At 41.6% G+C, this 26,096-nt stretch overlaps 1 protein-coding gene across 14 annotated transcripts in view; it reads left to right on the forward strand.

Annotated features, from left to right (window-relative positions):
* Positions 1-26,096, forward strand: part of DLGAP2 (DLG associated protein 2) — a 691,732-nt gene that overhangs the window by 524,306 nt on the left and 141,330 nt on the right. The gene's annotated exons all lie outside the window — the stretch shown is intronic.

The following is a 26,096-nucleotide window of genomic DNA, read 5'->3' on the forward strand; positions in this document are numbered from 1 at the left end:
CATTTCCTATTGTGAGTATAAATAATTACACACACGCACACGCACACGCACACTCACCCACTCACTCACTCTGACTGTAGCAGGCAAAGTCAATCATATTGATCAGCCACCAGCCATATTCATACAGAAGAATTGGTGCAATATGCCTGGTATGTTCCTCTTTAAAAATATTTCCAGAGTTTTCTACTGAATACTCAGTGTGGTTGCTGCATTTACATGAAAAAATGTGTTCTCAGGGCCACACCCCATGTTAGCATCAAGTCTTGAATTAAGGCATCACGTGTGTTTAGCATATGGTCTCTTTCCCCCTCCCTATGGCAGGACAAGACAGAAATGTTCAATTAATGAGTCATTTCTGCTCCATCAGGACAATGGCAGTGATTAGCTTTAATGCCTGACTTCCAGTTCCGCTTGGAACACAGCTGTACATCCAAAGGCTCCACTCGACTCCCACTCTGACTGTAAATAGGATTTATGTAGCAAAGAACCATCCATATATGCACCCTGGTTTTGAAATAAAAATGTTAGGAGATAATGCAAAATGTGTTTATGTGTGTTACCTATTCAAGAATATTTAAAAATATGTTTAAGGGGAAATTCTAGCACTACATACCTACCCAAGAGAATGGGACTGCATAAAATCTGGTACCAGCGAACATTAAGAACAGCAAATAACTGTTGTTCTCTTTAAAAAATAATAATGCACAAATTAGATCTAGATCCATCCTTTTCCAATTTCTAGGACTCTGCCAAATTCAGGAAGTTTACAACTACTGCAGTTTTTTAAATGTTCAAATTATGAGCTTAGTTTTTTTAAAAGAAGGCTGCCATAAGTATCTGCTAAAGTAAACTTAATTCCGAGGAGAGATGCACAGCAAATAAAAAAGTATAAAGACGACCCAGCTGTAGTTTAGAAAAACAATATCATGGTTTCTTTTCAAACAGTGTAGAAGGTGTCCAAGTGAAATGTTCGTTCTTCATTTCAAAGTAAAACCTGTGCAGTGGAAAGCAAGATATGCTGGCAGTGGGAGCCTATATTACCCACATACTAAAAGCAATGCTCATATTTCAATAAGATGTTTTTCCTGAATGACTCAGTCTTCATTCTGAGTGCACAAGACCCCACATTAATACTACTTGCCTGTCACTGGTTCACATGGAGCCAAAAAGGCCATGTGCTCATCACTGGAAACAGAAAAAGTAGGCATTAGGGGACTCTTCTCAGATTTGGGGAAAAGCCAAATGGAGCCAAAAATATAGCAAATAAAATAAATACAGCGAGGCTTCAGATTCAAAATCTGAAAAGAACGTATCTGAATGTTAGGATACAATGAGAAGGCAGAGCAAAGGCGAGAGCTCATTCATTTAATAAATTAGCTTATTCTGCCTGCTTTCACACTAGCCCGTTTTCTCTGTGCCATCCTTTATTCACTTGCCCTTAATTACTGGTTTCCCTTCAGTCATTCTTTACATAGAATTTTAGAATTGGAAGGGGTAGTTGAGGTCTTCTAGTCCAGCCCTTTGCTCAGAGCAGGAAATAGCTACAGCATCCCCCACAGATGACCATCCAGCCTCTGTTTGACAACCTTGTGAAGGAGAGCCCACCAGTGTGCAAAGCAAACTGATTGCACTCTTGAACTCCTTTTACAATTAGGAAAATTCTCCTTGTGTCTGGCCTGAGTTTAAATCACTTGCTATTTCAACTCCCTGGTTCTAGCCTTCCCCTCAGGAGCAATAGAGAACAAGTCTGCCCTTTCTATGTGGCAACCCTCCAGATATTTAAAGGTGGGTATCATATCTCCATTAGTCTTCTTCCAGGCTAAACATACCCTGAAACTAGGGTATTGGAGGGAAGCATAGCCTGGGCAGTCTTGGAGGAAACGGATCACCTAGACCCATTTCAAACTGGCTTTCGGGCGGGCCATGGAGTGGAGATTGCCTTGGCGAGCCTGATGGATGATCCCCAATGGGGAACTGACAGAGGCAGGGTGGCTCTGTTGGTCCTTCTCTCGGTGACTTTCAGTACTATTGACCATAGTATCCTTCTGGGGCATCTGAAGGGGTTGGGGGTGAGAGGCACTGCTTACTGCAAAGCTCCTACCTCTTGGGCAGCTCCTACCACTTGGGCAAATTCTAGATGGTGTTGCTTGGAGAGTGTTGTTTTTCAAAATGTGAACTTTTAAATGGTGTCAGCCAGGGCTCCACATTGTCTCCGATGTTATTTAACATCTACATGAAGCCTCTGGGAGAGATCATCACGAATTTCGGTACTGGGTGTTATCAGTATGCTGATGACACCCAAATCTATTTCTCCATGTCAACATCAACAGTGCAGTATAATCTCATAGTACCGCTTTTTAATTGTACTATGGTTTTAAATAGTTTTAAGGTTTTCATTTTTAATCTATTCTATATTGTTGTAAACCACCCAGAAATGGAAGTTTGGGGTGGGCTACAAATCTGAAAAATAAATAAATATAATTAACAGTTCCTCATAGGATTTAGTTTCCAGATCCATCATCATTTTTGCAGCAGATTAATTTTTGCCCTCCACGGAATCCATTCTTCTAAGGCAGTGCCCCCAAATGGTCAATTAAAGCTGCAGGTGTGCAGCACAAGGATGCATGCCCACAGCCATAGCACTCCTGCTTCTGAAGCTTGAGTGCTCACTCATGAGCGGGTGTGTGTGATTTTCATCCATCTCCTCTTCCACCAGAAATACTCTGAGCAATGTGCAATTATGTCCCTGAGGCTAATGCAACTACCTGGGGCATAACTGTTCATTGCTTAGTGCACTTCCAGGTGAACTGGAGAGCGACTAAAATGCCCCCCTCCCTCCGCACAATGAGAGCACCTGCACTTCAGAAGAGAAGACACTGCCACTGCAGATGTGCATCCTTTGGTTGCACATATCCAGTTTTAGTCTGGATGTCACCCATCAGTACAAGTGAGATCTAACTAGTTCAGAACAGAGTGCCACCATCCAGACACTGTACTTTTGTTATATGAGAACAGCCCTGCTGGATCAGGCCCAAGGCCTATTTAATCCAGCATTCAGTTTCCCACAGTGGTCCTCTGGGAAGCTGTCAGGAACGCACCCTGATGCCACTCCCAAGTCCAGAGAGGTGATTTCTTTTATATTTGTTTTATATTATTTTATAGCAACTTCATCTCTATGCTCTGGGAATTTATTCAGTTATTACTTTCTTTCACTGCCACCGTATGATTATTTATTACCTTGATTTCAGTACTTAACTTCTTGGTCACGTAGCCTCATGAGCGCAGGATACGTCTATATGTTCAGTGCATAAAAGAAACACTCTCTGGGCGATTTATAATTAAAATAATTTAAACATTAAAATCATTAACATTAAAGTCATTTAAAACCCAAAATTAATTATTCTCCTTTAATAGTGCCGATGGACCTACAATTTTCCTGCCAAACTTGAGTTCGAATGGCAAGAACCGTGTTAAGGCTCGTGGTACTTCCCTGTAAGCAAAAAGGAAGTATGGCGACTTCTCATCCCAATCATTAAGGTGATCTTGGGTGTAGATTCTTATCATTTTTTTCAGTCTTCCATTGAATCTTTCCGTTAACCGATTTGTTTGCAGGCGATATGCAGTAGTCTTTAAATGAGAGATTCCACAACACTTCCTTAACTGTTGCATGACATCTAACAGGAAGTGTGTGCCTCTGTCCGAGAGAAGCTCTCTAGGAAATCCTAATCTAAAAAATATGGTAAGCAAAGCCTCTGCTACTTTGCTGGACTCAATACTGGGTAGACCCACTGCCTCTGGATACCTTGTGGCAGGATCTACTACAGTCAATATATATTTTCCCCCTTTCTGTTTATTTTCATGAATGCTCCAATTATATCCACACCCACTCTGATAAAGGGTTGGCCAATAATGGGCAGGGCTTTCAGAGGTTCTTTATTTATTTATTTATTTATTAGAATTATGTACCACCCTTCCAAAATGTCTCAGGGCGGTTCACAACATGATAAAAACAATTAAATTAACAGTTAAAATCAAACTATTAAAACATAGTAGTTTTCTGTTTACTCCCCCCCCCACACACACACCTTTTATCATACAGAGCACTGCTGACAATAGTTTTTGACATCTTGGGAAACACCCAGGATCTACTCAGGATCTGTAGTCTATGTTTGAATGGAATGAGCAGTTGTTTTACAGCTTCCCAACTAATCTCCCTATTTTGTGGCCACCACCTTCTGTATAGTAAATCATTGTCCCAATAGTAGTTCTCTCTTGAGAGCTCTAATTCTTCTGAAGTCTTTTCTACTTTTGCAAATTCTTTATTTTTTTTAAGGTTTCATCAACTTTTATCTCATTTTTAAATTCTATGGTGTCACAAATGTCTGCAATGGCTAATGTACTTGGGTTTCTATTTAATTGAGAGTGGTGTTACTATCTTGTTCTTCACTCTCTAATATATTGACCTCCTGCTCACTCATCTTATCTGTTTCTAATACAGTCACAGAGTGAACTGCAGTGGCAGGGAGTTCTTCTGGCTCAGCCATTATATACTGGACTATCACTTTGACTTGGAGAGCGTAACTGAATCTCTGGTCCCATGATGTATCTTACAAATATAAAAGGTGCAAATTGATCTTCCATAACTCCATCTTCAAACAACCCCCTTTTTGCGTCTCCATTCTACTGACACACAGCTCATGGGCCTTCTTGCTACCCAAGCTCTTCAGTAATACAGATCTATTTGGAAGGAATTATTTCTTATCCACCAAATCAGATTGGATCAGGGAAATTGTGACGCCTGTATCTAACATAGGCAGCACTTCCTGTTGCCCTATCAATACTGACTCCCTGATGAAATTGTTAATCTCATCACAATTAGTAATTAGGAATCCACATTTGTGGACATCTATCTCTACTTTAACAGCAGGAGATTTCTCATACCGGGTGTCAGGTTTCTTCTCATGTGGCTGGTTTCTATAGTGACATTCAGCCTTGATATGTTCTCTCCCCCACAATTATAACAGAGCAACTCACTATCTGTTTTAAAATCATCATCATCATCCCCCAGTGAGGCACTACCTTGGCGTGGTTGTGGGGCTTGTGTGCTCTGAGGAAGGTGAGAGCTATGCCAGAGGTCCAACCATACTGGACAGGTCTCACCAGAGGAGCCAGACAAACAGTGCCTCTCCTATCAACAATATGGTGAGATGTAACTTTAATAAATATATACCGGATCAGTCGTCACCTGGGTCAACAAGGACCGCGCCAGGTGCTGGAGTACCTGGACATCTGGTGGCAAGTGGGCTACAGGACTCAGGATCTTCAGTTGAGCAACCAGGGCTGGAGACTGCAAAGTTACTGGAAGAAACATCGCTTAACTGAAAAAAATATGCGAAAAATGCCAAGGAAATAATGATCTGCTATTACAAGTCTAGTCCAACTAGAATAGGTTATTTAAAAAGAATGTACCAAATTTGGAAAGAGAAGCATCCAGATACAGAAATCACAGAACAAAGGTTAGCAGACCAGAGAAGATTTATAATAAGAAATAAAGTATTCACAGGAGTTGAGCTGGGAGAACTGCAAAGAGCAACACAGGCTCAGGATAGGGAAGAAGAATTACCACCAACTGAAGAAGTTTCTCAGCCGCAGGTGGAGGAGGTGTTGGAAATAGAGGATGCCACTGTTGCTGAACTGTTTCAAAATCAAAACCAGGCAACCTCCCCTTTGCCTTCACCTCAAAAACCCGAATGCCGTTTAATAGAAAAGCAACAAGAATTAAAGCAAAAAATAACTGAGCACATGAACCAAACAACCACCAGGGTTCGACTTCCAGCTCTAAAAACAGTTGCCAAAAATAACTTGCTCAGGCATTAAAAGATATAAATGCTGCACTTGCAGAAATAACCAAGAATTTGCAAGAAACAAACCAACTAATATACAGTGCAGCAACAATAACAACACAAGAGCTCGGATATAAAATCAATGGACCTGTAAAAAAAGAAAGCAGTACATCACCTAAATGGAAGATTAGATTAGAAAATAAAATCTCCAGGCTCCAATCAGATGCTAGTAAATTGAAAGATATGAAAGACAAGAAGCTGAAGAATGAAAACACCAAACAGTATCTGATCCAAAAATACCACCTAGATTCAAGGAAAATTAGAGAAGTCCTGGAAATAATAAAGCAGCAAATAACAGCAGTGTCAAAGAAGATTAGCAGATACGAAGCCAGAATTACACAACACAGGCAGAATCTCCAATTCCAGTTGAATCAGAGATGTTTCTACCAAAGCATAGAAGGAGAAACTGCAAGAAATCTAGAAACACCAAATAAAGAATAAACAGTGCAATTCTGGGGAGAATTATGGGACAATCCAATAGATTATAATAAAAAAGCAGGCTGGATGAAAGAGGTCGGAAAATGTAACCAACAAATGCAAGATCTAATAATAACACCAGAATTAATAAGTGAAAGAGCGAAGAAAATAAAAATTGGACTGCGCCAGGCGACGATGAACTGCATGGCTTTTGGCTTAAACACCTAACAAGCCTTCATAAACACCTATCAAAACAGTTCAATCACATGTTGCAAGGAGGTGATATTGAACAATGGCTAACAACTGGGAAAACTCATCTCATCATGAAAGACCCAGCAAAAGGTGCAGTTCCAACTAATCATAGACCGATAACCTGCCTGCCAACCATGTTCAAATTATTAACTGGAATAATAGCAGATGAAGTCATGCAACACTTATTAACTAACCAACAGCTTCCAGTTGAACAGAAAGGAAATTGCCCGAACACCAAAAGCACAAAAGACCAGCTGCTGATTGACAAAATGATTTTAGAAAATTGCAAGAGAAGAAAAACAAATCTAAGTGTTGCATGGATTGACTACAAGAAAGCCTTCGATTCATTGCCTCACACATGGATACTAAAATGTTTAGAAACAACTGGTGTCAGCAAAAACATTCAGATATGTATTTAAAAAGCAATGAGCATGTGGAGTACACAGTGAAGAATCAATGGCGAGACACTTGGACAGGTTAGCATTAGAAGAGGTATTTTCCAAGGGGACTCACTATCCCCTCTGGTGCCATAAACACCTGGGCTATACCTGTTATCAGATACACTGCAGGAATAATAGACTGGACCCAGGCAGAGCTAGAGATGCTAGATCGTATGACCAGGAAAATCATGACCATCAATCATGCTCTGCACCCCCGCAGTGATGTTGATAGGCTATATCTCCCTCGCAGCTCAGGTGGAATGCTGCAAGTCCATCAAACAGCAGAGGAGGAGAAAAGAAGCCTTGAAGAATATATCAAGGACAGTGAAGGAGATGCACTTCAAATGGTCAAGAACGAGAAACTATTCAACACCAATGAAACAAAGCAGGCCTACAAGTAAGAACAAGTCACGAACCGAGCAGAAAAATGGAAAAATAAGCCACTGCATGGTCAATATTTGCACAATATAACTGGAAAATCAGACATCAGCAAGACCTGGCAATGGCTTAAGAATGGCAACTGGAAGAAAGAAACAGAGGGTTTAATACTGGCTGCACAAGAACAGGCACTAAGAACAAATGCAATAAGAGCAAAAGTCGAAAAATCCACAACAAACAGCAAGTGCCGCCTTTGTAAAGAATCAGATGAAACAGTGGATCACCTAATCAGCTGTTGTAAAAAGATCGCACAGTCTGACTACAAACAAAGGCAAGACAAGGTAGCAGGGATGGTACACTGGAACATCTGCAAAAAATACAAGCTACCTGTAGCCAAAATTGGTGGGACCATAAAATTGAAAAAGTTGAAGAAAATGAAGATGTAAAAATATTATGCGTCTTCCGACTACAAACAGACAAACATCTGCCACACAATACACCAGCTATAACTGTAGTAGAGAAGAAAGAAAAACAAGTTAAAATAATCGACATAGCAATACCAGGGGATAGCAGAATAGGAGAAAAAGAAATAGAAAAAATCACAAAATACAAAGATCTACAAATAGATCTACAGTACCAATAATTGATATTGAAAGGCTGTGGCAGAAAAAGACCCAAATAATCCCAGTGGTAATTGGCGCCCTGGGTGCAGTTCCAAAAGACCTTGAAGAGCACCTCAGCACCATAGGGGCCACAGAAATCTCCATCAGCCAGTTACAAAAAGCAGCTTTACTGGGAATAGCCTATAATCTGCGACGATATCTTTAACAATTGACAATAAAATTCAGCCATCCCAGGTCCTTGGGAAGGACTCGATGTCTGGATAAAACAAACAGTCAATAACACCTGTCTGACTGTGTAAACAAGAAATAATAATAATAATAATAATAATAATAATAATAAAAAGTTTTTGAACCTCTCTTTTCTCACATACAGGAGATGCATTGCCTTTGTTTACTGGTTTCTTTGTGTATGTTGGGTAATTAATTCTTTTATTTACCTCAGGAGTGGTTCTATAAGGGAACTCTTCTCTATTTAAAACCAGTTGATCTGCAATCTCTGCAACTTTCTTAACAGTTTCTGGGGCCAAGTCTTTCACTTTCACTTTGAGCTCCCTTGGTAACTGATAATAGAACTGGTCCAAACCCACCAGTTCCTTAATGTTCTGAACTGAATCTGCTTTCAAACAATAGCCTCAAAAACTATAATAACTGTGAGCCAAACTCAATATATGAATTTCCAGGTTTAGGGTATAAAGTTCCAAACCTTTTCCTGAAAAATATTGGTCCCTTATAGAATATCTTATATACAGCCTGTTTAAATGCCTCATAAGAGTCTGCCATTTCCTCAGGTAAACCATCACAGATTTCTGCCAGGTCTCCCCTGACAAGACTGGGTATATATTTCATAAATTCCTCCTCAAACACCTGCCATGTTTAAGCTGCTCGTTCAAAATTTGAAAGAAATATACGGGGATCCTCCCCTGTAAAATACATAACAAAGTATTTTGGTGTTACTTTAATTTTATGTTGTGCCTTAAATTTAGCCACTTCTCTGTCATGCTTAAGCCTTGCTTCCTCCAGCTGAAGCCTCCTTTCCACAAGTTATCTTTGGGCCGCATTATTTTTCTCCTCAAGCTGAAGCTTCCTTTCCTCAAACTCTCTCTGAGTCTCTCTATTTTTCTCCTCAAACTCTCTTTGAGCTTCTCTATCTCTTAACTCAGCTCTCAGCCTCTCTGTTCCATGAGCATTCTTTCTTTTAAATATTCCAAATATTTATCACTTGGTGAACTTGGTATACCCGGCTCAACAACAGCCTTTTCTTGATGTGTGGCATAAGATTTTAAAAGCACATGTTCAACTCTTCCACACTTGCTCCACCATACTCCAAATCCTAGCTCTTCACATTCCTTGATCAGGGCTGCTTTGCTCCTCAGACATATATTGTATCTGCGGTAACCATATCTAAAACCTTTTTCCACACAAAGGTGTTTATATTATTATCTTTATTTTCCAGCTGATTTTTTTACTTATTTCAAGCAACTTTAACCTCAGTATTTCACTTGTTCACTTTTATCTCATTTAGTGCATTGATTAATCCTATTGAATTCTTATCCCATTGAATGCTTGCCAGCCACCACTCTGGCTCAAAGTGTAGAACAAAATAAGAATAAGTTTATTATTTACAAAGGATCGAGATAAATATTTCTGCAAGTCAGGGCACATCAACTTCTCTACAATGTTGCTAAATAAATTAGCTGTTGGGCTCTCTGAGGGGGTTTTGCTGCCTTTACAAATGTAATGCTTAGGGAGGTTATATCACTTGGGACAGAGGTATTTAAACTTGGTTTGCAGACTTGGTGAAATAACCCAGACCTTTTTGTCTGTCACCAGGAGTTGTGGGTTGTTGTTTTTTCCTTTTCCTTTCCTTTCCTTTTCTTTTCTTTTTTTTTGCTTCTGGGCATCTTTCTCTCTCAAGGTATCTCTCTCAGTCATAACACTCCAGACTTCTAGAGCACTGCACCAGTGTACAGCTGGCTTTACAGTCTCCACATATTCACTGACCAAGACTCTCACAAATCCCTGAACAATTTCTCCTTGTCCAGTCACCACAATTATCAATCTCTCACTCAGCTCTGTTCTGTCAAGCCTCTCACTCCTAATTCTCTCCTCCAACTCTCTTTCTAACTGTCACCACCCATCCTTATTTAAATCCCTCTCTGAACATTCATGCTTGGCTGCTATGGCAACTCTTGCTCATGCTCATTTTCTCCTTCTCTCTCTAGCTTCTGCATGTATGTTGCATCATAGTATTCCACACAAACACAATTCTTGCTTTGCAGTGTCATTCCCATTGGAATGACCTGTCTAAGCTGACAAAAAATGGAGGTTAAATTTAAGTAGTGTTAATTTCCCCCAAATTTACGTAACCAATAACCATTACTAAATTTATGTTACACGTATTAAAACTTTACATTAAACTTTCTATTGCTGTCTTGACAATGCATTAGCAATTACACAAAAATATCACCTATAGCCATCAAGATGTGTAGCCACTGCTAGACCTGTCCTCCATGAATTTGCTTTGTTTGGTTTGGTTTGGTTTTGTGACTGCATTACACGGGCTCACATTGAATTTGTGGCCCATTAAAACACCTATATCCTCACATGTGCTGCTTCCAAGGTCTCCTCCATCCCCTAGTTCTGAAACTGATTTTGAGAAATAACACTTTAAAGGAAAAACAATGAAACTTAATGAAAGGAAACCAGTAATTAAAGGACCCCATCTGTGAAAAACAGGAGTTCACTGATTAAGAGGAAATTCGTCAGTAATCTCCCTTCTTCACTGAACGGGAAGCAATAAAAGGGACAGAGAAGCTGTAAGAAGTGGAGGAATTCATTGCTGAACTGGACTTACAAGAAACAGAAATGGAATGTTCATGTGGAAGGTCATTGCTGGACAATAGAATGATTTATTACATGCTGTTTGATATCTCCATGCAGGAAAAAAGTAACTCAGCAGCACTAAAGGTTCTATTTTATTTGTTTGTTTGTTTATTTAACATAATTTTATACCACCAAGAACTTGCATCTCTGGGTGGTTTGCAATTAAAATCATTTTACTGCTGTGGAATAAATCACAGTGAAATCTGAAACTTGGAACTTCAGCACATCAATCAAAAGGAGGCTATTCACACGAACATGTAAAGCCAGGCTAAGAGAGCCCAGTCCGGTTTTGCGTGCTCATGTGAATCACCAGGATTGTGCCTGATCCCAGTGGGTACACAGCGGCAAATCCACCTACGTAGCCTCCCTGCTAAATAAGATTAAGGGAGTGAGCACTCCCTTAACATTATTTTTCTAATCATGTCTCTTGTGTGATGCATTATTGGGGCTCGGTGGGGGGTGCGCCATGTTGTGTCCCAGCACCCTGACCCTGGGAGCTGCCAGGCGAGCCAATGGTCATCTTGGCAGGCAATCTGCCCGCCCAGGGAAGCCACAGCGATTGTCTGCGGGGAAGGTACGTTAAACCCTCCTTCTCCACAGACTGCCCCGCAGCTCTTCTCATGGATCAGCTCTAATGATTCAACCATTTTTAGTGCAACACTGGCATGTGCTGAACTTGCTGCTCAATCCCTGAATGGTTTTAGAAAGGAATCTCAATTCCTTTCAATGAAAGTAATCTCAGCTCCTGAATGATTTTAGAAAACACCCACCAAAACGTGAAGCAACTGTTTATGAGTATGCTATAGCATACCCTGTCATGAAGCTTAATAAGCAGATTTGAATGGGTTTGAAATCCTTGACGGTAATCTGGGCCCTAGTGTGCACTGTGACATACTCAGTATCTAATCACTGGCTTGGAAACAAACTCCGATTTTATGCTCCATAGCTTTAAGAGCTGTCTTCATATCTGGATAGCACTTTCATAAGGACCTATCCTGCACATAGCAGCTGCAGTTTATTGATGACCCATATATGACTTGTAACCATCCTGCTACAAACTCAGCAGGCTGTGTGAATGTCAGCGTCAGCATGCACTGATGTTTCACACACCCTTTAAATTGCTGCTTGTCAACTTTAGTGGCTGAGAATCCAATCCATGCTATTTTACGCATGTATATTGTTTGCATGTGGCAGAGCAGCTAAGGGCTAGCAGGACCTCACTAAAACCTGAAAGAAAAGAGAAAGAAGATAGTATGAATGCAGGTCCTAAATCTCCTATGTATAGGCTATCTAGTCTGCTCCATTTTTAACATTGACCGGGCACTAAAAAAAGGATGTTTCTTTTGCATATTGCTTGAACAGTAGAAGAGGTAAGAAGCTTCCCACATGTTGACTTTTTTCTTTGAAAAACTACAGCAGCTCCAAAAGTATAACACATAACGTTGTTTCACAGTATATTAAGTTACTCTCACTGCAAAATGAAAGAAGAGTTATGGTTGTGCTATTAGTTCTCCAGTAACACCATACACAAGTCCAAATGGGGTTTATAACGCATCATTCAATAGGATTTTCTTAGATACTTTGCATTTCTAAACTTTGTAAGCAACCTTTATGGCAACTTTTATATATAGGAGGGAGGTTAAGAAATATGTTAGATGCAGGTGGCATCCACCTTAGCTGGAAACTCCACCAAGTCAGCAATTTTAAAGCCTGATGCAGAGTAGAATCCATGTGATGTTTTCCAGGTTAACTGCATGGGAGTCACACCCAATAAATACTTATCAAAGTAGCTTTACACCCGATTCTCATGTTCACTTGACACTTCTCCTGCATTCAGTCCTTCCATAAAGCTATTGGCTTTATTCACCTCTTATTCCCCACTGAAATGCAAATTAACTTGCATTCATCCCTTGCTCACCTTGCATCTGCTCCTTCTCTCTGTTACCTCTCACCCATTGGGCAAATTCACACATAACGTGGAACCTACTTGCAGAGTTGGTAACTGACTTGTCCATGACTTTCTGAGTCCACAACAAGGCAGGAACCAGAGGTTCAGTTGGGGCGACAAGTTGAGATGAATAACCAAGATTTGAAGTTGGCTTGCCAAACCAAATGCTGCTCAGGCAGAGGGTGTACCTCTGGCTCAACTCAGCTACTTCCAACAAACTGAGATAGGTGCTTTTTTGCAGCACCCACTTCAGATTCCCTGCGTATCTCAGGCTAGGGGAACCTCAGGTTCCCTGCTGTGTGTGAACCCATCCATTTTCTAAATCTAAACTGCAAGCTTCTCAGGACAGAGACCTGTCTTTTGCTTATGTTATAGAAATGAAAACAAAATGGCAAACAAAACAAAACCAAAATGGCAATGAAAACATTTCTCCCCTTTTCCTTTTTGCATGGCAAAACTTTCCTTTGGATGCATTTCTACACAGGAAAATTGCAACTTCACCATGATCTGGAGGACATTAGATTAGATTTCAAAAGAAACATTCACTACACATGGCATGGCTTTACTGTGGTGTAAAAATAAGCATGAGAACCTGGTCCAGGTTTGAGTGAATGGGAAAAACACGTCAAGAAAGCTCTTCTACCCTCTCATGGTGTTCTTTTAATGCTAAACTATAAAGGAGCACACAGTATGAAGGAAGGCATAGTGAGCCTTTAGAATTTTTAGCGCTGCCAAAAAGAAAGTGATACAAAATAGAATAATTAGCTAGCAGCTAAATAGGTTGCTTAAATAGTACTACATTTTTATATTCCTACAAATAGAATCATATTCATTATTACCCTGAGTTTTTTAGCCATGCTAAAGACACCTTTGAAATTCTATAATGGTTTTGATGTAGAGGAAGGAAAGTGCCCTGAAAAGCAACTGCACTGGATAAATGGGGAAAGTGGGGAATTGTTTTCAATGGCCAACACTCAAACTAACCATGTGCCAATGTGCCAGAATCTTCAGTCACACAAGGCAGGAAGGGGATTTCCAGTGATCCCCTCTTTTCCTCCAAAACCACCTATGACTCCCAAAATGATGTCCCTGAGGGTTGAGAATTCTCAGGGACATAATTTCAGAAGGCACAGGCAGTTGCAAACAGAATCTGGGCACTGACAATCTCCCCTCACACAACAAGAGTCAAGGTCCAAACAAGTAAAGATCAAGCGAGGAAGTCAAGTCCACTCAAGAGTAAGGCAAGAGCTTTCACAACTAGGTTGCTTCAAAAAAGTCCTGAAGCATACTGAACCCTTATGAAGGGGAAGTGGATCCTGGCCATGCCCTTTTCTCTGAAGGGCTGGAGAGCTTAATGGGCTTGGGCCCTATTTTGCAGTCACAGGCGATGATGGAGGTGGTTGTGTCTCAGCTAGTGGATCATCTGCAGAGTCCAAGGAAACTGGCATGGTTGCATCCATAGGGAGGGGGAGGAGCTGACACAGCCAGAGCTTCCCTTCCTGGTGCCTCTTCGGGATCTGACGCAACCGAGGCTTCCCCTCCAATCACTTCCTCTAGTTGCAGAGGAGGGAGAGAATCTGCATCCCAACTCATCTCCCAAACTGTCTGCTCACCCCCTGAATTGGGGGGTCTCAGGACCTGGGGTCATGACAATGTTCAGATAACTTTTTGATGAAGGGAGTGTTAATGGAACTGCTCCAGGGTGATTGGCAAACACCCCTAAATGTGTTTGAGCTTGTGGGGGGGGATTAGCAAGCTAGAGTGGAACAGTCCCACATCAGAATAAATTTGTGCAAAGTTCTGGTCCTGGGGAAATGAACTGAAAGAGAGGTTGAAGTTCAAAATAAAGTAAGGTTTTATTTGAGGGTTTAGGGGTACAGCAGAATAAGAGAGTTGATTAAAGCAATATTACTACTAAAAATGTTACAGTGATTAACCAGATGAGTTGCAAAGAGCCGATTTAGCATGGTGTCCAAATTAAATGGATTCCAGGCTGGCTAGAGAAAAGAAGGCTGTAGAGCAGGGATCCTCAATGTTGGGCCCCCAGATGTTCTTGGACTTCAACTCCCATAATCCCCAGGTCCAATGGCCTTTGGCTGGGGATTATGGGAGTTGAAGCCCAAGAACATCTGCGGGGCCAAAGTTGAGGATCCCTGCTGTAGAGAAACAGGGTTTTGGATTTAAGAATGAGCAATTATAGGGAGAGCCCAGAGGCACAGTAATTATCATACAACCTTGTCCTTCCATTTAGTGGTGAGTGAACCCTTGTGGCTCAGGAACAACTGAAAGACCTCTTTCCTCAGGGATGGAACTGGGAAGCAGCACCAGAGAACCAACTGCAGTTCAGAAGTTAGGCAGCAAGGGGTTAGGCAGCAAAAGGTGTCTAACATGTAGCTAGCTTCTTGTAGCAACGAGGCATGCTAGGTAGATTGGGCCAGCGAGGAAGGCCAGTCTGGAGGCTGAGAGCAAGAATGGCATGAAGAGCAAGGCACAGCCTGATGTTATAGCTGGTATCAGATCAATTGCCCATACAGTTGCTGGGTCAATTGCCCATACAGTTACAATTGCTCCAAGGTACAGAGACCAAATGAAGAACACTGGGTCATGAAACCAGGGCCAGTTATAGCCTAAAATATGCTCTGAGATGAAATACCATCTGCTCCTCCTTCCTGAGGAGGGAAATTCCAGTGGATCTCAAAAGGATCCATTGTCTTTGCTGTGCTTGAGTAAAACACAATGGCATGAATGGTCAAGAACAACTTGTATGTAAATTGACGGAATGGATGTGCAAGGACTGTATCTGTTAGGTTGCAAGGACCCAGTAAACCAAACACTAAATTTAATGAGCGCATCTCCCAAGTTCCTATTGCCCACTTAGCTCTTTTGTGATGGGGGAGTAGTGTTCACAGTACTTTATCTGCTTTCCTGATGATTAGTATTAGCTTGTTTGAGGCAACCACAGAGGAGGGGGAAGTAAAGGGCCAATCTTTGGACAGAGAGACCTTGAAAGTGGAGTGACCTTGAAAGTTAACTCAGGTCTGCTTAGACATTCCCAACATAGAGAAAGGTTCGAGGTTAATCCCCTTTCAATTCTCTTGACAGCTGTGAACCTGGGGGTGATCATCTCACTGCCTGCTAAGTGACCTGTCCCCATATGCCAACAAATGGCAGCAGTGAAAAGCACCCATTGCACCAGTGCGTCATTTGTCAGGATGAGACCATAAACAGTAGAAAAGCCACAATGTATTTTTTTAAAGTTGTTATATTGTTTTCTTTGTTTCTTTTGGGGGAAAGTAGATTTGAATGGGAAGTCTGGTTCATCTGCTTTGACGTCTCCAGTGAAGGTAGAAATCTGCTACCTAAAATCTGTCAGCAATTCTTGATATATTAGTACATTGTACATACTGGTGGAATAACCTCTTTAGTTTACTGTGGATAAGCAATGAAAATAATTGGAATAATGAGCAAATGTAAATCAAATGAGAAAGTCTTGGGGTAGAGTGCTCTCTAAAAAAGGCATAGTATTTGGATAGTTTAATCCTGCAAAATCTTTCAATTTAAATCTTTACAGTCCCCCAAAGCATGGTCATGTTCTGTTTTCTGACATTACAACTACTCTTAGTGGCCTGAGACAGGTTGAGGACAGGTTTGGGATCTTGCTATAGACTAATCCATGATCATTGTGTGTGCGGAACTGGAATTTGAGAACTATCTGCACCAAAGAACTGTGCATGATTTACAGTCAAAATGTTTCATAAATAATCCCAGTACTTTTGTCACTCTCTTAAAAAAAATAAAAATCATAATGTGTTAGTTGGAAAGAAGATTGCTGATAAAGTTAATGTTTTGCTCATGGAAGTTATACTTCCCAACCCTCTGCCATTATTGGTAGTGCAGGTCTTTGGAAGGATACACATCCATCTACCTTCTTGAACCAGGTGAGTCACAGAATATAAATTGATAGAAGTACGTTTTAATATACATAAAACACTCCACAATGATGTAGTGTCAATTCATAGCCTGTCTTGATTCAGTGCTGTGAAGACAGTATGCACATAGCTTGTAAAATTAAATAGACAACTTTTCATTTTGTTTGGGCAATAATGAAAATTGCTTCTGACAGGAAAAAAGCTAAATTGAACAAGCAAAGGGTATGTGTGACAAATGCTGAAGGGGAAAAAAAAATTCTGGTTCTAATGCTGCTCAGTCTCCAATAATGATGATCAGCTGCAACAACTGCCAAGGTAGCCTATTGTTTAAATTTCATACATGCAACATGTACAGAATAAACCCATTCAAGATTTAGCCAAAATGGCAAGCAGGGTTTCAAGGGCAAATGTACTCTACTCAGTATGCAGACTCACAGCAAGCACAGAGTTCCTTGTGAATTACTACGAATACCCAGCATGGTTACTGAGGATCTGATACACAAGAAGAGCTGTCCACATTAGCATGAATGAGGGAGACCTTGAAGCTGTGCACACGAGCAGCCAAACCCAGGCAGGGCTGCCCTAGTTTGGCCTAGTTTGCCCTAGTCCTGACACACCCAAGCCTGTGTTCACTGCCGAAATTGAGCCCAATCCAAGTGCTGCCCTCATGGGTAGACCGACTTTTTACCCCAGCCTTTAACCAGGGTTTAAGGGCATGAACACAGCCCTAGCATACACAGAATTGCGTGCCTAGAATAGCAGAATAAGCTTATTTAAATCTACACATTTTACCAAAGAAACCTAAATATAATCTCTAAGATCGCTTGGCAGTTTAAAGTGCCTGCAATTGCACTGAGCTGTCAACAATATCTGGAAGGAGGAATTTTGTTTCAAAACACCTTCCAAGAGTGGCTCCCCCATGAGGTGAACTGAGGAATTTACCTCAGATGCACCTTGGAAGTGTCTCTTTTGGATGGCAAAATGTGCCCCCCAACCCCTGCCTCCTGCCATCAGAAGCCAGCGGTAGCAGCAGCAACAGGTTTTTTTCTCCCTCACTTCCAAGTGACACAGTGGATTTGTTTCTTTTAAAACTTTACTCTATCTTATATCCTGTCACTTGTTAGGCCTGCCCCATAGTTTCTCCCCAATTTTGGTGATTTGTCGAAGTTTACGCGTCTTCAAAGTTTTCCCCCATAAGGTATAATGGAGGTTTCAGCAGCCCCATAAGTGCACTTGGGGGGTGCTGGGGTGGCCCAGAGTGAGTGGTGGTGTAGTGCACATAGGGTGCCAACCACCACCATGGGTTTCTAACCCATGGGGTACAGGGTTCTGTTGTTTCTGAGTGTAGATTCTTTGGTAGCAAGTGAGATTTTCAATACAAACCATAAATCCACTCTCATTTACTACCAAAGAATCTATACTCAGAACACCTCAGAAACAACAGAACAACTTCAACAAATCACCAAAAATCAGCCCTCTGCCCAAATCCTTTGAAAAAATTCTGGAAGCTTCCTTGTCCCCCTTGGGCACTACCACCAAGCCCACACCACTCTAGGTCACCCCTCCCCCCCGATGTGAAACGATACACCTCCATTATACCTTATGGGGAAAAACCTTAAAGGCGCGTAAACTTCAACAATTCACCAAAAATCAGCCCTTTGCCCAATCCCTCTGCAATTTGGGTGGTAACCTCCACCCATTAGGCACTCCCACCCCATGCTTTTGGCTGTGGGACCTGAAATTCAAGTAGACGTCAGATCGGTCCTTTTTGCATTGAAGTCAATTGGAGGCAACTAGGCAGGAAATTCAAATAGACGTCAGAACTCAAAATGGAGGAGGAAGAAGCAGCACTTTATCGGCCACAAAATGGAGGGCTGAAACTACAAATAATTCGGAGCCGAAACAGGGGTGATTCGTTTCAACTCCAAAACATTTCGGGAGGGCAAGAGAGTGATTTGTTTTGGCAATGAATCACCCAAAATCAGTTTCGGGTACAGATTGTTCTGTACCCGAAACATTTTGCACATCCCTAATGCACAATCTTTTACACCGAAGTAGACTGGGTGAGTGGTTTAAATAATAATTTTTTGTTCTTTATCAGGAAAGTCATGAGTTATGATTAGAGTTTATAAAAAATATTTGCTAACAAAATTAAAATTGAATAGCCTATACAACTGTTATTTTAGAAAAGAAAATGTTTTCCATTATAAATCACAAAATAATTAAAATAAGTTACGGAAAGTATAATGGAAGCTTTATTTGATAGGAGTTACCTTTGTTGGCGTTCATATTCGTTCTTAATTCCTATAAGTGTAAGCTATGCAAAATGACTTTGCCTGTTCAACAAAGGGCCTCACATGTTGTTCTTCCATAAAGTGTGTAGGGTTGTGGGGAATGAAAAAAATCTGACCATGACCCAAAGGACTATTGGCAAAAGAGATCTAGAGTAGCTACAAAGCTTACAGTAAAGCTCTTGATAAAAATAAAACAAATATTGAGGCTGTTGGATAGAAAAGTTGTTCTAGGACTTGGTCTGACAAATTCTGGAATTGTACAGATTTCTCTATGTTAATGTTTAAGATGAATTTCATCGATTTTCCAGGAATTCATGGAGCTTTAGAATGGTTCCCTTCTTTTTAAAAGATGTTCTTTATTCCTTGAACTCTATTGGTGTTTTTAGTTTCAGCTGCAAATACTAAAATCTCTTTAACTCTTACTTTTAGTATTTTCCTTTTGACTTTAGCCCCCTTCAGACATTATCAAAGGAAGGCTGTACAGCCTCTGAAAAAAGAGGCAGAAGTCCTGCCCGGCTGACAATCACTCTCCTCTGCCGGGCAGGCACTTCACATGTGCAACCTTCATCTGAAATAGTGAAGGCTGTAAGCATGTTGGAGCCGCCTGCTCACGGAATCACTCCTGTGCCCGAGCCTCCTGCTCACAGAATCACCCCCAGCAGGCTTACAACCTTTGCCACTTCAGATAAGGTCGTAAGCACGAGGCACCTGCCCAAAGGCAGGGGAGAGAATGACAGCCAGGAAGTTTTCCGCCTCTTTGATGACATGTGAAGGAGGCTTTTGTGAGCTGCATATGAGCAGGGTGTTGGAGGGATATGAAGAAATTTCATGAGTTGGCTTATAAAGTGGCCTATTTTTTTTTTTACCCAATTTTGAGGGAAGAGCCAGGATCATTTCTGAGTTAATCTGAGGCAAGCAAGGGAGAGCGTAGCCATCTTTCTGCTATTCTCATTTTACAGAATAGCACTGTGACTAAAATGCCACAGAATAAGCCCTCTCTAGCTCCCTGCTTAACACTATTTCTGAAAACAAAGCTGTCCTTTTATTAAATTCCTCATGATCTTTAGTTTGCGACACTTGATTTTCTTTTAAGATATCAGGTCATATGTCTGTAGTTTCTCTTAATAATAGTCTTTTATTACGAAGCTAAATTAGAGGCTCCACTTCTGAGTTTTAACATGTAGAGAGATCACATGAGCCAGCTCCATGGAAACTGCCTGATTTATGTTTATATTTAATTAGAGTTGTCCATTACCTTGCCAAATAGAATTTAATTTGAATACATGTGCCTGTCACGTTTTAAAAGATTCATTGTACAGGTGGCCCTCTTCTACAGAATCAGCACTTGCAGTTTCGTGTTTTTGCAGTTGGGTGATATATACACAGTCTCATTATCTGTGGTACATGGCTTCGTATAACAGCGGTTTTCGGAAGGGCAGTTCTGCCCTTACATGGTTGTGCTCTTGCCGCACATGCTCATGGATTGTGAGAGGAGTTTGGGGAAGGACAGTGCAGTGCTTTGCACTGCATTTTTTGTGGGTCCCCCTAAAAGGGGGGGCTTGCTTCTAAAAGCCATTTTGAGTAGCAGTTGGGAGCCTTCAGGAGCCATTGCTCTGGAGCATTTGGAGGCTTTTTGGAGCCATTTCTGTGGAGCCTTTGGGAGACCTTTTTGAGCCATTCCTGTGGAGCTTCTTGGAGCATTGTGCTGCCCTCGTAAGATGCTAATTATCACTTTTATAAATTTGATTGTGATGAAAATTTAATTTTTTATTTAAAAGTTCACATTAAAATTTTTAATTTTAATAATTACAGTACTTTAATTATCCATGGAAAATTGATTCTCCTCTCACTCCTTGATTCTCACACATTCCTCTATGTGTGTTTACTTGAATTGGATTTAATTTTGTGCTGCCTCTTTGGCCAACCTACCAGCCAATCAGGCCAAGGGGCTTGTGCTCCTAAGTGGTGGGCTTCAACACTGGAGTGAGGAAACTGCTGGAGGTTGTTAATTTTTACCCAGCAGAGCATTAAGGAATGAGCACACACTCCAGTTACAGAGTAGGTAGCAGAGGATGGTTTAGTTGTTGCAGCTATTTAGAGAAAACACATCGAGATCCTTGTAGAACCAAATACTAAGTATTTATTGGTTAAGTACACTTGGATAGGAAAGACCTAAACCTAATCTAAAGAACTACATAATGAATAGGTAAGGAGGGAGAGAGATGTTTCCATCTGCTCTCTAGGAGGAAAGGAAGGATTGTGACTCAGCACAGGAAGTGCAGAAGAGTCAGATCAGGGGTCATAGAGTAGGGACAGGTAGAACAGTTAGGGAGACCCTTACTATCTCTACTCCCAGTGCCCCTAGAGGTCATTAGGATAGTTGGTGCAAAAGATTGATGCACTGGAATTGCATCTCCAACAGAAACATCATGATCACACATTACTAGAGAAGCTGGGGGCGGGGATTCTGGAGGAGCTGAGGTTGTCACGGTGATTTTCTTGGGCTCTGGAACCTAACCCACCGATTCCCATTGATTTGAGGTTTCATTATCCACGTTTCATTATCCACAGTTGTAGGCCAGAATGGAACCCCTGTGAATAACAAGGGACACCTGTACCTAATGTGCAAGTTGATTGACTGGAATTCTAAAAGGTTGCATATTATATGCAAAGTATATTTAACAGTTTCATATATAAAAGGCAAATGCTTCTTTTCTCCCAAAGATTTGTGAAATTTTCCAGTTCTTTCTTGTACAAAGTCTGCACTGTGTTTCCCATTGTTATAGTCTAAATCATGTTAGCTGACCTTCAGGGTATGTCACAGCCAAAAGATGTGTGAATTAGCCTTTTAGAAATGTGTTCTTTAAAACTGGTTAGCTTCAGCTAAAGCAGAAAGAGAAATCACAATTTAGACACACACGTTTAAAGACACGTTATGGCATATCATGTCATTATTGATTAAAGTGGGGCAGGGGGCACTGAACGCACACCTTTGGGAAAGGAAGTCAGGTATGTTATACGGTGTTAATTGTCTAATATTGTGGCATAAGCTTGGGTGTTCTAGAACCCATTTCATCAGATTATCTCAGGTGGCAGGTGTGTGTGAGTGAGAGAGAAAGTGAGGGGGGGTGCAGAGGGGGACAAAGAGAAAGTGGTGCCAATAGATGATGATGTGTAAAGAACAACAATAGGTCGCTGAGACTGCTATTTATGGAAATGAATGTTTCTATGCAGACCCCCAGTATACCAGATAGGAACAGGTTGACTTATACTCCATAGCAAGCATAGGCCGGTTTCAGACTCTCTAGATAGCTAGGTCTTCTCAGTCACAATTGGCAAGAGCAACATAGGTCTCTTGAAACTTAGGCTAGACACTTGGTAAGCACTAGCAGGTATGCATGGCAAATAAGAGGACCCAGCCCTAGAGGCTTTGAGTCTCAGGGAGGGAGCCCTGGCTGGGGTTCCTTAACTTGGAAGCATTACCAGCCTCAAAGGTTTTGTGGCTTGGGGCTGGCAAGGTTTCCAGCCTGTACCTTGAGAACACTTGATTGGTTAGCATGAGCAGTCTTTGGCCTTAAGGCCAGGATGTTGAGCCCCAGTGCATTCATCCAATAGATTTAAGCAAGAAGCCCAGAAGGGACCTTTGCCTTAGTGTGGACCATGCTGCTGGGGGGTGGAGTGCCAATTCCCATGCTTGCAATATTGTAATAATAATTCAATAAAGTTGTGACACTTTTCTTCCAATCCCTGCCTCGTGTCTTAGTGGGTGTAGAGGCAAAGAAGCAATGGCCACCCTACTTTTGAAAAATATAAAAGCCAACAGTCTATTCACTCTGTCTCTGTCATATTTTATTTATTTATAATATTTATATTTATTTTATTTTATTTATATACCATTCTTCCAAAAATGGCTCAGGGTGGTTTACATAAAAATAAACAGTTAAAATCAATTAACAATTAAAATCAAAACTAAAGCAATTAAACAGTTAAAATCATTTAAACATTAAAATCATTTAAAACCAACATATGATATGTGTATCTCTAAGCAGTGTACACAATTTAACACAAATATAAAACAGAGTAAAACAATTTCACAGAATTAAAAAAGTTAAAACAATTTCATGGGATAAAAATCAACAGTTTAAAATTGATTTTAGTTAAAAGCCTGAGAGAACAGGTGTGTTGAGAGTCTTCCTAAAAGCAGTCAGAGATGCTCATATTTTGCCCAGTCAAATAATTGCTCAGATACTCAATCAGAGATGCTTCACCCCTGCAGAGGTGGGTTGTGGTTGCAAGCCCTACCTTAACCAGATGGTGGTCCATCCATTAAAATGAGAAGATAACAGAAGTCCTCACCCACTGAACACCACCCTAATCAGAGCAAAAGACCAAATAGAGTGTGTGACCCAGGAGCGTAACAATGATAGGGCAAGGGGAGACAGTTGTCTGGGGGCCCCACTGCCTGGAGGGGCACCCCAGGGGCACCTCATGTGACTCCCCATTGCCCCCTGCCCAGCCCCATAGCCTCTCAGCCACTTGCCCTCTTCGCCGTCTCTCCTGCTTGTTCTGCTGGCCCGCAATCGAAGCAGCAGGCAAGCTGCAAAGAGCTCCTTTTCTCCCGCCTCTCAGCTGGTCGGTGGGTGGGCGGGGCTTCCAGGGAGGCCTCGTGTAGGCCACAGTGAAGCCTGAACTCGAGTAGGGCCCAAGCCAGCCAGGAAGGAGGAGGCAGCCAGAGTGGCCACCACTGTTCTCTGCAGCAGAAGACCCCTTGCTGCCCTGCTCAACCCAGACCAGCATTTGCCAGGTAGAGTGTGAACTCCTTTTTGTGGTTACCTTTCCCGCCCCCCCCCCCCATATATAGGGATCTGCTTGCCATAGGGCTTGGATGTGGGGGGGGGGGACCGAGAAGTCTCTGAATATTTATTTTGAAACAGCTTGGAAAATTTGCTGACTTGAAAAAAACTATCTAAAAAGTCCTATAAGTGGCTTGTTTCATGGCAGAAAATTGCAAAAACTTCTGGAACAGTATTTTATTAATTTTATTTATTCATTCATTCATTTATAAATGCACTTATGTTCAAGTTGTTTTGCAACCCAGAAGGTCTGAGTGAGAACTGTGAAGCATGTGTGGTGCTTTTATTTTATTTTTCTTGTGTGTGAACTGCTCCCCAATAACTTGCAGGGACTTCAGGGTCAATCTGGCCAACATGTGAATGCAGCACCTCCATTCCAGAGGAGATGTGTCTTAAAGGGCTTTAAAAGCCTCCTGTGAAAAACCTCCTGCAATCAAACTTGACTGAATTTGTTCAGAATTCTGAGAAAACAAACATAGGCTCACCCTGCATGGTTGAAAGTCTCCTTTGCTAATCTGCAGCGAGGGGCCCATTTTAATAATTCATCTTTCTAGTGTGTTCTAGGCATTAAAAGTAATACAAATGTATAGTACTCAATGTATATCACTATATATTGTGACGTGTGTGTGTGTATTCAGTGAAATGTATTTGCAGGCAGCATACTTATTTTGGAATATCAGACTTAAATCCTTGGGGGCCTGGGGTGTGCGGAGGCCCTGGACTTTGGGGGGGGGCATTTTAAAATCTTGTCTCTGGGCCCACTCCAACCTTGCTACGCCCCTGGTGTGACCAGTATCATGTGTCAGTCCAGAGACCTATTGGGATAGTCTCATAGATGTCATGGGTGCCATGAACTCCTGAGCCACTCCAAACAACCCGGTCCCTAAATGAACATTGAAGTCCCCCACCAACAACAACCTGGGCAACTCCACAACCAAATCCATCAACTCAGATTGAGACTCTGTTGGGCAGCGGGGTGACTGGTACACCAACAGAAGGCCCAATCTATCCATGGTCCCTAGACATAGGCACACACATTCAAGATAGACCAGTTTCCTGACAAGGATACTAGTAAGGGAGATGGTACTCTTATAGACCACAGCCACCCCACCTCCCTGCCCACATTGTCTCACTTGCTCCACCATGGGGTAACGCACCAGGAGAAGCTGGGACCAAACCGGGCTAGCCTCTCCTGACCAGATCTCTGTAAAGCATTCCAGGTTGGCTCCTTAATCCATAATCAAGTCATAGATGATTTCAGACTTATTCTATGGGTAACCAGCACTACTCTCTAGGCAAGAATACTGTAGTCAGCAGGCATCTTCCTTTTAGGAGTCCAGAACAATATGTTTGGCCCTAGCCCTCAGTCATCCCACCACCAAAGGCCACTACAGGTGGCCTGCCCACTGGCATGCTGCACTGGTGGATGTGCCCCCAGCGCTGCTCCTCCTTCTAAGGGCCAAGAGTTCAAAAGCCCAACAGGTGTGGCTCTCACCCACCCAATCAGGCAAGCCCAGCCCAGGTGCAAGATCTTACAGCAATTAAAAGTGAGCAAAACACCAGATAGATAGCAGTCAAAGGGAGGTGTACACAGAAGTCACAGCCAGAGTCCCTCCCAATCCAGAAGGGGGTGGGGGGAGAGAAGCCAGATAAAATAAACTCCTACCCCACAGTGTATCTTCCAGACACCTTCTGGATCCTCTGCGGCACCTATTTTGACCCCCATGAGTCCCTTGTAAGGCAGAAAATAGAGGTTAGCAAGCTGGTGGTATATTTTAGGTGATACATTAGATACAGAACATGATTAGTAGAAGCCAAATTGGGTGGGTGGGTATGTATGTATGAAACATATATAATCCTGCTTTTCTTGATGATGTCACCGCAAGGCAGGTAGTACACAGTGGTTGAAGAGCATTGTTAGACAAAATCCATCATTAGATGGTGGATCATCTTTCTTACTGTAAGTTTTGCTGTGTTAATTTGACACTTTGAGAGATAATTACTGTCCTTAGTGGTAAAGATGAACCCAAACTCAACTGATACTTTAGTCAATAGAACTGGATTTGTTAATAAATTACAATTCAACAGTTTCCCATTGATGCTTCCTTTTGAAGTTTATATGTTGACTTTGTGATCTGCAGCAATATGTCTGGAAGACTGAAATATTTGCCCAATG

The sequence above is a fragment of the Hemicordylus capensis genome, chromosome 1 (genome assembly GCF_027244095.1).
Source record: "Hemicordylus capensis ecotype Gifberg chromosome 1, rHemCap1.1.pri, whole genome shotgun sequence".
In the NCBI taxonomy this organism is placed as follows: domain Eukaryota; kingdom Metazoa; phylum Chordata; class Lepidosauria; order Squamata; family Cordylidae; genus Hemicordylus; species Hemicordylus capensis.